Below are 12,968 nucleotides of genomic sequence, written 5' to 3'. Positions count from 1 at the left end.
GTGAGGCGACAGCCAAAAAAGCCAATGCAATCCTAAATTGCAATAACAGAGGGATACAATCAAGATCAAGGGTACTAATACCACTCTATAAAGCCTTAGTAAGACTACACCTAGAATATGCATGCTGTTTTGGTCACCACACTATAAAAAAGATGTTGACACTCTAGAAAATGTGCAGAGAAGAGCAACCAAGATGATTAGGGGACTGCAGGCTAAAACATATGATGAACAGTTGCAAGTACTCGCCATGACTAGTCTAGTGAAGAAAAGGACTAGGAAAGACATCATAGCAGTGTTCCAATATTTGAGGGGCTTCCACAGAGAGGAAGGCACCGAGCTATTTTCCAAAACACCCGAATGCCAGACAAGAAATAATGGATGAAACTGATCAAGGAGATATTCAACCTAGAAATAAGGAGAAATTTTCTGACAGTGAGAACAATCAACCAATGGAACAGCTTGCCTTCAGAAGTTGTGGGAGCTTTATCACTGGAAGCTTTCGAGAAGAGACTGAACTGCCATTTGTCATAAATTGTGTAGGGTCTCCTGCTTGGACAGGGGGTTGGACTAGATAACCTACAAGGTCACTTCCAACTCTGTTAATCTGTACAGGACATAATAGGAAGTTTTAATTTCTCAATAATCAAATAGAAGTCAATTAAAAGCAGCTATTCTATTTTTAAGAACTGTGATCCCTTTAATTATAACTAATTAAAATAGGTTCTAGAAACGTTAAAGGAAAAGGTTGTTCTAGTCAAATATTTTGCTTAGTGCAGGAATACTAACACAATTCCTGTAAGATGATCCAAAAGATGGCCACCATCTTTAAAAGCAGATCTTACCATTAGGACATTCTTCTGATGTCGAAATAAAATTATTTCTTTGGAATTTAAATTCATGGATTCTTGTTTTTTCTTCTGGAATAATGCAGACAATTATGTGCCATCTTCTACACAAAAACCCTTCTGCTACATAAATACCACTATACTGGCTTTGTAGCCTTCTCTTTTCCATGTTGAACTTTGTCAGTACTGCCAACTGTACCTTGTAAGTATTTCCTTTGGAATCCTTCGTCACTTCTCTTGCTGTCTTCTGAATACAGTCAGTTCAATACTTAATACTTCCCCTTAGCTTCCTGGAGAACAGGAAGGCATTGTAAAGGCAATGATGTGAATGTTCAGCTAAGGACAGCATAGTTAACACCCATTATGCCATCTTTATAAGAATATCATGAGACATTGTCAAATATTAATCAGGAAGTTTAGTGTTTTTATTGTTTTAAAATGTTATTAGTATTTTTAATTGTAATATTTGTTTCTTTTCTGAATTTAAGTCTCTCAGACTGAGATGGGGGTAGCTTTCGAAATTGAATAAATAAACCAGGGGTGTCAAACTCAAGGCCTGGGGGCTGGATCCAGCCCACGGGGTGCTTAGATCTGGCCTGCGGGGCTGCCCTGGAAACAGCGAAGGACTGGCCCACAGTGCCTCTGCCAGCAAAAACGGAGCTTCGTATGTGCTGGCAGAGGGTTGCACGAGGCCATGGCAGCTGGAAATGGAGCTCGGGAGCCCATTTTCGCTGGCAGAGTGCTCAGGCCACCACAGGTGCCCCAACACCAGTGATGTCGAGTTGACCACGCCACTCCAGTCCCCTGAGGTCAAGCACAACCCTAATATGGCCCTCAGTGAAATAGAGTATGACACCCCGAAATAAACAAATAAAAAAATATTTTGCTAAAATCAATATATTTACATTTCTATGGTCAAATAAATTAGGCACATTGTCTAAAAGGGGATAAGGTTATTCTTGATGAATCCACACTGATGCCTGCAAAGGAATGCATTTTTTTTCTAATCTCTACGGTAGATAAATATTTATTCTATGTTATATATGTTTGTATTTATAGCCTTGTTCAGAATACTGCATGTATGTGATGCAAGTAAAATTTAGTTTTACCCAAACAGTTATTCAAAAATGAGCGTTAGAACTTTAATCCACTTGAGTATTCTTATATGTGTTAGGTTCAGTTGTCAGTATAAAAAACTTTCAGAGGCACTATCGTTTTATTTCCTAATAGTTTTAGATTCTACAAACCTGTTCAGACAAGAAAATATTCATATGAATGTACCCCTTCTGTAACCATTCTGCCCTTGAAATTTTACTTACCATATTGGTGTCATACATTGTAATCTTGAGAATAAGCAGGTTTTACTACTTATTTTATGCAGAATGCTAATTATTCAGCTCTTAAAGTCTTACAAAATTGTAGCTCCCCTAGAAGCAAACTGGTTTAGTCTTAAACCAGATTAGATTATTTCTCTATGTAATCCACTTTTTCGTAGTCATTCATATTGGGAACAGACATCCAGGTGAATCTTATATCAGAGAGGGAGAAAAAAAATGGGTATTATATACAGTACCATTTTGCTTGAAATGCATTAAAATCTTCCCCCCTGTTCCAGGGATTTTCCCCTTTATCTAGATAATAAGTTCTATACCAAGAAAGTTAATTTTATAGCTAGAACATCGACTATTAGTCACTTAGAGACAACAAAACCAATCTAATGTCCTGTTGTTATTTATTTATTCAATATATAAGCTTTACTATATAATAAATTAAAGCAATAAAACTGTAAGAAACCACACACACATACACACTCTCTCTTCCTTTCTCTTTTGAATTCTTTTTAAAAAAATGATAGGACTTTGAAGTTTGGGCACTAAGAGGAACCAGAAGAAACTAAAGATTACAATTAAAGGCGAAGAATTCTTAAATTTGATTTACTAGTAAAGAATGGAGCAAAATACTTTAATATTGAATGTACTGAAGGATACTTGTCAGGGGTGGGTTACTTAACTTTACTACTGGCTTGCAACGGGAGCATGTGCGCATGCGCAGAAGCTTTTGCACATGCGCAGATCCCCTATGATGATGTTGTGGTGGATAGGTGGGTGGAGCCTCCTGCCAGTTTTACTACCAGTTCTATAGAACTGGAGCGAACTGGGAGCAACCCACCACTGATACTTGTGAATAATAGATCCAGAAATTAATTTTAACAGTCTCTGCAGTTTGTGTTTAAAATAAGTAGGGAAAAGGAATGGGTTTTACCAGAAAAAATTGACACTAATCTGAAAGTGGATTTAAAAATGACAGGCTACAAGAATGATATGGAAAAATATGCTACATCAGATACACAAATGAAACTGGCTGCTGATGTCTTAATAATTAAAGTGAAGTAACAAATCAAAAGAGTGACCTGCATGGTTTTCTTATATTGGATTTACAAAAAAGGCTTCTTAAAATTTTGAAAGATTTTACGAAAATGGACAAAGAAATGAAAAGAAATCAAATTCTAGGACATTATTTGATGAGATTAAAGATCAGTTAAAAGTAAAAGAAAGAAACATGTAGTTAATTAAAATTAGATACAGTGCATTCTCCGGTAAATCTTAGGGGACTTTTGTGATCAGGACTGAATAAGGATTTAAGGATTCAATTATAGATAAGAAATGAGATTTGGGGAAAAGATCATTTGTTGCATTTTTTAAAGTTACTAAATTGTTTATACTTGTGTTTTTTGAAGAAGTTGTTTATATATTTTTCTTTTTCTCTACTATATTATTTTTTAATTTTCTGTTTTCCTTTCTATTTTTCCTTTCATTTGTATTACTTTTTATCTTTTCAGTTGTAATGTTTAATAAAATAACTATATAAAAATAGATTTAATAGGGGAGGCAAATATAACCGCAGAGAGGTAGTACCTCCAGAAAAGTGTATTTTGCATAGTTGTATAACTAGGCCCAGCAAAAAAGCAATTCATGCCGTATTGATAAACTTATTTGTCTTCAGAATAGACCACGGACAAGAGTAACAAAATACTGCACACTTTTCTGACTATTGCTTTGAGGCTTCTTAATAGTCTTACACATTAAAACTGGCAATATATCTGCCAAGTGCAATCAAGAATCCAAAATATTTTGCCAGTTTTGAAAGCTCAAATGGAAAGATACACTGCCTGTAGTGCACCCATGTGGTCCAGGTATTCTTCGTTTACTGACTGCATTTAATGACCATTCCAAATTATGATATAATAAACCAAGAGCTTTGTGACCATGACATCACTCCATTATTGCTGTTAGGGTGCTCCACAAATGGCACACATTTATGACAGTTTCCTATGGTCACATGATCCCTGTTTTGTGTGTTTCATAACCAGCTTCAGAAAGGAGGGTTAATGAAGAATATGGGAAATAAAACTGCAGGTTGTAGTCATGTGATACCTCACTTAATAACTGCGGTGACTCGCTTAAGAACTGAATGGAAAGTGACACTGTAAGTCTGGTGCAATCATTTGATTTATGCTCACCAACATAGTGAGTGAAGTTGCTAGTCCCAATTGTGGCTACTAAACAAAGACAATTTTTTGCATTTCTTAACCTTCACTAAAGAATACAAAACTCATCGATTACAAGATTTACTTGTTGTAATCAAAAGCAAATAAGATTTATTTGTTGCAATCAAATAAAAGCATCAATAAAGTTATCTACAAAGCAGGCAGAAATATACACTCATCTGATTCATCCTCTGCCTGTTAACTCAATCCAGCCAATTAGAACAGAGGGAGAAGAACCCAGACTTCAATCTTTTTTTAAAAAAAAAACCTAACTAGAGTGTATCTAATGTTCTCATTGTCAATGTTGCATAGTTATCTTACCTTCTTCCCTTTTTAATATATGTTGAATTGTTTAAGCCTTCCCTGGACCCAGCTGTTTTGAGTAACTATCGTCCAGTCTCCAACCTTCGCTTTGTGGCGAAGGTTGTTGAGAGTGTGGTGGCTCACCAGTTACCCCAGTACCTGGATGAATCTGTCTATCTAGACCCGTTCCAGTCCGGTTTCCGACCCGGGTACAGCACGGAGACAGCTTTGGTCGCATTGGTGGATGACCTCTGGAGGGCCCGGGATAGAGGTTATTCCTCTGCCCTGGTTCTCCTTGATCTCTCAGCGGCTTTTGATGCCATCGACCATGGTATCCTGCTGCGACGGTTGGGAGGATTGGGTGTGGAACTTTGGTGGTTCTCATCCTATCTCTCCGACCGATCGCAGACGGTGTTGGCAGGGGGGCAGAGGTCGACCTCGAGGCGCCTCCTTTGTGGGGTGCCACAGGGTCGGTTCTCTCGCCTCCTGTTCAACATCTACATGAAGCCGCTGGGCGAGGTCATCAGTGGTTTTGGGGTGAGTTATCAACTGTACGGATGACACCCAGCTGTACATTTCCACCCCTGACCACCCCAATGAAGCTGTTGAAGTGTTGTCTCGTGTGTGGAGGCCGACGGGTCTGGATGGGGAGAAACAGGCTCAAGCTCAACCTCCAAGACTGAGTGGCTGTGGATGCGGCATCCCGGTACAGTCAGCTGCAACCGCGGCTGACTGTTGGGGCGAATCATTGGCCCCAATGGAGAGGGTGCGCAATTTGGGGTTCTCCTGGATGGACGGTTGTCCTTGAAGATCATTTGGCGACCGTCTCCAGGAGAGCTTTTACCAGGTTCGCCTGGTCCGCCAGTTGCGCCTTTCTAGACCGGGATGCCTTATGCACGGTCACCATGCCCTCGCCACTTCGCCTGGACTACTGTAACGCCTCACATGGGGCTCCCCTTGAGGTGCACCCGAGACTTCAGTTAGTTCAGAATGCAGCCGGGTGATAGAGGGAGCCACTGTGGCTCCCATATAACACCGATCCTGCGCAGGCTGCACTGGCTACCTGTGGTTTTCCGAGTGCACTTCAAGGTGTTGGTTACCACCTTTAAAGCGCCCATGGCATAGGACCGGATATCTTCGGGACCGCCTTCTGTTACCACATGCCTCCCACCGACCGGCACGCTCATAGAGAGGGCCTCCTCAGGGTGCCGCCAGCCAGACAGTGCAGGCTGGCGACCCCCAGGGGAGAGCCTTCTCTGTGGGGCACCTACCTCTGGAATGAGCTTCCCCAGGACTTCGACAACTTCCAGACCTCCGGACCTTTCGCGAGCTTAAAACATATCTATTCTTTCGAGTAGGACTGGCTTAATAGGGTTTTAAATATGGATTTTATTGGGGTTTATTTTATATTTCGTATTGTATTTTAAATTTAGGCTATTGGAATAAGTTTTTTAAAATATGGTTTTTATTGAATGTATTGTCTTTATTTTATCTGCCTGTTCACCGCCCTGAGTCCTCCGGGAGAAGGGCGGTATACAAATTAAATTATTATTATTATTATTATTATTATTATTATTATTATTATTATTATTATTATTATTATTATTATTATTATTATTATTAATTATACTCCATTCTGAGACAAATCCTTATTTAGAAACACATCAGTAATTAAAAACATACATTATTTCATTTCTGTATCTAATTATTTTCCCTCCCCCCAAACAACATAAAATTGCATGCATGAGGTTTGCATTATATTTTTCATCTTTGAATTAGAGCTGTGGTGGTGCAGTAGTTAGAATGCAGTATTGCAGGCTAACTCTGCCCACTGCCAGGAGTTCAATCCTGACCAGCTCAACGATGATTCAACCTTCCAAGATTGGTACAATGAGGATCCAGATATAAGGCAATATGTTGACTCTGTAAGCTGCCTAGAGAGGGCTGTAAAGCATTATGAAGCAGTTATGTTGTGGCCTGTTGGCCGCTGGCTCCTCCAGCAGCCGAATCAGAGGAGGAGGAGGCGGCAGCGTGGGAATCAGAGTCAGCATTGAGGCAACCTGAGAGCTCCGAGGGGGAAGAGGGAGTGGAACTGGTAGAGAGAGAGAAAAACCAAGGCGGAGCCTGGGCCATCCGTCAGCCCTCAGATGGAGAGTCAACAGTCCCCAAGTCTGTAGGTGGCTGATGAGGAAGAGGAAGAACAGCTGGGCCCAGTGCCTGATGCGTGGACGCGCAGAAGGCAGAGGAGAGCAGTGGAAATCCGTGGGCCAATTCTTGGGAAGGAAGAGCCACCGCTGCTAGCGAAGCCACACCTTAGCTCTGGAGATAAATGGCAGGGGGTGGAGATGAATAGATGTGGCAGACCACTATTCATTTTCGGACTGGACGGACTTGTTAGTCTGCGGTGAGAGAGAAACTTTTTGCTGGGGCCGCCACCCACTCCTCATAAAGGAATTTTTGAGTTAACCAGAGGATTTGTCCTGTTTGGGGAGCTGGGTCAGAACAGGTTATATAAGTCTAAGTGCTATTGCTATTGAAGAGAAATAAGCGAATATGCACCAAACAAAAGAAAATAGTAAGTCCACATACACTTGTTATACTTAATGCTAGTATACAGGTAGTCCTCAACTTACAACAATTTACAACAGCTCTGAAAAAAGTTACTTATGACCTTTTTCACACTTACAATTGCAGTATCAGCATAGTCATGTCATCAAAATTCAGATGCTTGACAACTGACACGTTTATGACGGTTACAGTATCCCAGGGTCATGTGATCCCCTTTTGCGACCTTCTGGCAAGCAAAGTCGATGGGGCATCCAGATGCACTTAACAACCGTGTTCCTAACTTTGAACGGCAGTAATTCATTTAACTGTGGCAAAAAAGTCATAAACTGGGGCAAAACTCACCTAATAACTGTTTCACTTACCAACAAAAATGTTCAGCTCAATTGCAGTCATAAGTCAAGGACTACCTGTACGTTGAAGAAAAAAAATACCTTCTTCAGGCGATTATGAATGATGGAAATGTTCTTTTATGAGTACCATAATAGTTTCAGATAAAATAATGCACAAGGAACACATTAACCAGCATCAGACAAGATCAAGCAAAATCTTTTATATGTACACTTTCTGTTGTTTATCTGTGCACTGATAGCCACAGCTGAGTTTCAGTAAGAATGTTTAATCATGTCTTGTACTTTCAAAGCATTGTTGACCTGTAACTTAATAGTAACCATGCTGAACAAAAAATATTTTCTCTCCTTACTAAGATGACAATAGGTTTGTCACATACCTACCAAAATAGTACATATAATTGGATTGCTAAATTATTTATCCTGCTTGATCACACTACTTCAGATTAGAATATAATTTTTTTATTGGCCAAGTGTGAATTTGTCTTGGTGCATATGGTCTCAGTGTACATCAAAGAAAAGAAAAGATAGCAATAAGACTTAGATTTATATACCGCTCCATAGTGCTTTACAACACTCTCTGAGTAGTTTACAAATATCATCATACTGCCGTCAACAATCTGGGTCCTTATTTATCTCACTTTATTCGGAAATTTAAAGAAAGTTTTAAAGAAAGAAATGTTTTTTTTTTAGTAAAGAGAAAAGCAAAACAATTCATTGTTAATTTTAGCTGCTTGACATTACAATAGATCCGTTAAGAACTCATTTTTGGGCACTGTTTGTTGACTGTTCAAAGGGAGCTCAAGTAATATCAAAGGACCTAAACTCAGCCTATACACTGATTAGAATGCAGACTATCTACTCACTTGTCCGCAATCTAGTTTCCTGTTGGGTTGGTTTCTGGATCACCACCTTAGCTTCAAAAAGCTAGTAATGTTAACAAATACAATCTACCAACACCTTATGGATAATTATACAATACGGTATAGTAGTAAACAAATTTATGGGTCTGCACTGCCCATTTATTGTGGCTATTCCTTTAATAAAACGTTGCTATGCACATGCCGTAGGTGTACAGTAATTTATTTCAGAACAGAAAGATACCATCGGTTAATTTTAACTATTATTAAAGAGCAACATTAGGTACTGGCTATGCCCAGGATACTAAAGGTCATTGTCGCCTACCTGGAGTCTTCCAAATATACTGAAACCACAACTCTGGCCATTCTCGGCCTGTCCTTCGGCCGAAAATTCAGATAAATGCGCTCCCAAAAGACTTGGAGGGCACCAAACTTAATAAATTTTAAGAGTCGATCGCATTCTGCTTTGTACGGTAAACTCCCGAGGCTAATAAAAAATCAGGCGAGCAAGGTGATTTGCTGGCGGCTAAACCCAGCGAAGACCGCCTTACCAAAAAAAAAACAACCCCGCACAAGCACGTGGGCGCTATTACAACTTTACCCACCCACCCACCCCCTGAAAATTGGCTCCAACTAGCAAAGGAAATAACTGCAGTTTGTGACTTAAGCCACGCCCTTCGCCCCCGCCCTTCGCCCGTATCCGACTGCGCACTTTGATCCTTCGGCTGCTAAGCTTTCTCCTGGGTGTGACGTCATTTCATTCATTCTCAGTTCGAAGGAGGAAGAGGGAGCGTTTGAACCGATACGAAAGGGGCTACGATAGGGGTAGCTTTGATAGCTACCCCTATTAGTAAACACTTTCAAACGCATCCATTCATTTCAAGACACAGCTTTCGGTTAAATGAATCGATGCCAGAGGTAGATTTTCTTTTCTTTTATTTTTTTAAATCGCTTTTTAGTACCAAGGTTTCTACATATCGAATATTCTTTCGACTGATTGTTCAATAGACAATAGCCCGCCCCCCTCCCCCGTTTCCTGACTCTTAGTGGTGCAGTCCCTTTTGATATTCCTCTAGGAATCTATCTGCCTCGGGCGAGTGCAAGAAGTGTGGATGCTTCTGGGTCTTAAAGTACATTGATTTTAAGTAGGAGCTTGCTTTCCCATGGGCATGAGTTGAGACAGAGAATTAATGTTTTTTGCATATTTATCTATGAATGTTAAACAACCAAGAGGGCATTGTTGCCCTGATCCTGCTCCAAATTAGATATTACCAGTAGAAACTTTTTCGAAGTGAGCAGACTTCACTTCATCAAAAGGAATGAGGAAGGGAGCTGTAACTCACAAAACTATATGCATTTAATAAAAGTTGTTAGTCTGAAAGATGCTATCAGATTCCTGGTTTTTCTAGGATATGTCAAAAAGGTTTCAGGCTATATCAAAAGGTTTCTATAAACCCAATCTGTACTTAACATATAACAGTTTTAATACATTACTTATCAAACATTTTAAGAATGAATGACTACAGAAAAGGAAAAAAAATAAGAAAAGACGTAGTGGAGGGAAAATAAAATACCACTAAATAAACAGTTTTGCAATTGTCACAACATTTAAAATTGATCACTTCATTGATTAAATAAAACATTTCTTTTACTATTTTATCTAAAATTATACCTTGGATTAAATTTTATTGAATTTTTCCATCAGTCTTCCAATTGTTGCATTGTATTTGTTTAAAATCTTGAATCCAAGAATCTTTATTTATTCTGTCTCTGTCATATTTAACAGCAATTTACATATATGCAGGACAGGTAGTCCTTGATTTACAACCATTCATTTAGTGACTGAAGTTACAACAGCACTGAAAAAAGTGACCTATCGCCAGTTTTCACAGGACAGTTGCATTGTCCTGGGGTCATGTGATAACCATTTATAATCTTCCCATTTGTAATCTTCTGACAAGCCAAGTCAATAGGGTAAGCCACATTTGCTTAATGACGTGATTTGCTTAACAACTGCAGTGATTCGTTTAACAACTGTGCCAAAAAAGGTCACAAAATGGAGCATAACTCACTTAACAACTACTTTGCATAGCCACAGAAATTTTGGGCTCAGTTGTGGTGTAAGTCAAGGACTACCTGTATCCTAATTAGTCTGCCCACCTCTCCTACTTGGCATAATGCCACACTGCACTTTCCAAATTTCACTCATTGTCCCTTTCTCATAGCTTTCAATCAGAATTCTGCCAAACATTCCCAGACATATTCAACAGATTAATCCCCCTGAAGCTTTTGCATTCATTCTTGCTTATTTCCCCTTTGTATAGACGAACAGTAATGGCATTTCACCAGTCCTCAGCCACAGATGCAGACTTCACCCATACATTAAACCAGGGATCTCCAACTTGGCAACTTTAAGCCCAGAAGACTTCAACTCCCAGAATTCCCCAGCCAGAGTTGAAGTCTGCCAGGCTTAAAGATGCCCAGGTTGGAGACCCCTGCATTAAACAACCCACACATCCACTTCATATGAAACCCGCATCCTTATTTTAACCTTTCTCCAATTACAATTGCACTTTACAATTGTTCAACAGTCTTACATCATTTTTTCCCATTTTTTTTCTTGAGCACTAGTATTGATTGATTACATGCCATCCAGCAGTGTCAGCTCTTAGCAACCACATAGATAGACCTTCTCCAGAATAAGGGTCCGACATTAATATGGTAGCATTCAATTCAGTTTGACTCATCAATATATAACTTCCATACAAATCTCTAAAATGGGGCATTGGCCTTCTGTCATTTCAGTTTTATCCCAAGTAATTTCATCACTTTTATTTTCCATACATTCACTTTGCTGGTTCCAAAATATATTTTCATCAAAATTGCTCTGCATTTTCCAACCCAACTGATTTTTTTTTTCTTACCAACTCAACATAATGCTTTTATCTAAGCTTCCTTTCTCCTATCTTGCTGCCACAAGGTATTTCTGGTTCTTTAGCTTCATTTGTAGCATATTAGCATACATGGCATTTTCATGCAGTTTTAGGTTATGTCTCATTCTCTCTCTCTCTCTCTTTTTCTCCCTCCCTCCCTCTCTGTCTCTCTTTCTCTCCCTCCCTCTCTCTATCTCTCTCTTTCTCTCCCTCCTTCTCTCTCTCTCTCTCCTTCCCTCCCTCCCTCTCTCTCTTCATTTGCCTTGGAAGGCATGTGTGTGTGTTTATGATTCTTTTTATCCAAGTTAATGTCCCAATTGCTGATGCCAAATAAGAAAAAGTAGACAAATTGTTGAAATAGATAAACATGCAAGCAAAATATGCTGCATGTAGTTGGAGATTGAACTGCAAAAGTTGGAAATAGTGAGGAAAATACACTTGGGCTATATGGGCTAGGAAATAGAAATAAAGCAGAACTGCAGAGTATAGAGTACAGAGTGTGAAGGGGAGGGGAGCGGAGAGGGCAAAAAAGTCAATGTTCTCATGAAGGAGCTTAACAAAGGATGGGATGGGATGGGATGGGATAGGATGAGATGGGATGGGATGGGATGGGATGGTACAGGATAGCTTTATTTGGCCAAATGTGATTAGACAAACAAGGATTTTGTCTCTGGTGTAGAAGTTCTTAGTATACATGAAAAACAACAGAATAATAATCATCATAATAATACCAATAAGTGGGGGTAGTAGAAAAGATGAGAATAATAATAATCTAAGGACATAGACATCTGTTAAAAAAGACAAAGAAGTCATACTACAGTCATAGTAGTACAACGATATCTGTAGAATTTTAGAATTAGAATAGAATTTTTTAGAATAGAATTTTTTTTTTATTGGCCAAGTGTGATTGGACACACAAGGAATTTGTCTTGGTGCGTATGCTCTCAGTGTACATAAAAGAAAAGATACGTTCATCAAGGTACAACATTTACAACACAATTGATGATCAATATATCAATATAAATCATAAGGATTGCCAGCAACAAGTTATAGTCATACAGTCATAAGTGGAAAGAGATTGGCGATGGGAACTATGAAACGATTAATAGTAGTGCAGATTCAGTAAATAGTCTGACAGTGTTGAGGGAATTATTTGTTTAGCAGAGTGATGGCCTTCGGGAAAAAACTGTTCTTGTGTCTAGTTGTTCTGGTGTGCAGTGCTCTATAGCGTCGTTTTGAGGGTAGGAGTTGAAACAGTTTATGTCCAGGATGCGAGGGATCTGCAAATATTTTCACGGCCCTCTTCTTGATTCGTGCAGTATACAGGTCCTCAATGGAAGGCAAGTTGGTAGCAATTATTTTTTCTGCAGTTCTAATTATCCTCTGAAGTCTGTGTTTTTCTTGTTGGGTTGCAGAACCGAACCAGACAGTTATAGAGGTGCAAATGACAGACTCAATAATTCCTCTGTAGAATTGGATCAGCAGCTCCTTGGGCAGTTTGAGCTTACTGAGTTGGCGCAGAAAGAACATTCTTTGTTGTCCTTTTTTAATGATGTTTTTGATGT

At 39.3% G+C, this 12,968-nt stretch overlaps 1 long non-coding RNA gene across 1 annotated transcript; it reads right to left on the bottom strand.

The window, feature by feature from the left end:
* Window positions 1-430: 430 nt before the first annotated feature.
* LOC131203060 (uncharacterized) lies at window positions 431-9,027 on the bottom strand. Its single transcript, XR_009156293.1, has 5 exons — window positions 8,796-9,027; window positions 7,626-7,670; window positions 2,165-2,373; window positions 1,045-1,135; window positions 431-604 (listed from the first exon to the last, which is right to left on the bottom strand). It is a non-coding gene; the product is annotated as an uncharacterized LOC131203060 (long non-coding RNA).
* Between the last annotated feature and the right edge of the window lie 3,941 nt (window positions 9,028-12,968).

The sequence above is a fragment of the Ahaetulla prasina genome, chromosome 8 (genome assembly GCF_028640845.1).
Source record: "Ahaetulla prasina isolate Xishuangbanna chromosome 8, ASM2864084v1, whole genome shotgun sequence".
NCBI classification, from domain to species: domain Eukaryota; kingdom Metazoa; phylum Chordata; class Lepidosauria; order Squamata; family Colubridae; genus Ahaetulla; species Ahaetulla prasina.
The sequence above is the reverse complement of the archived record's forward strand: the minus strand, read 5'-3'. Positions and strand labels throughout refer to the sequence as shown.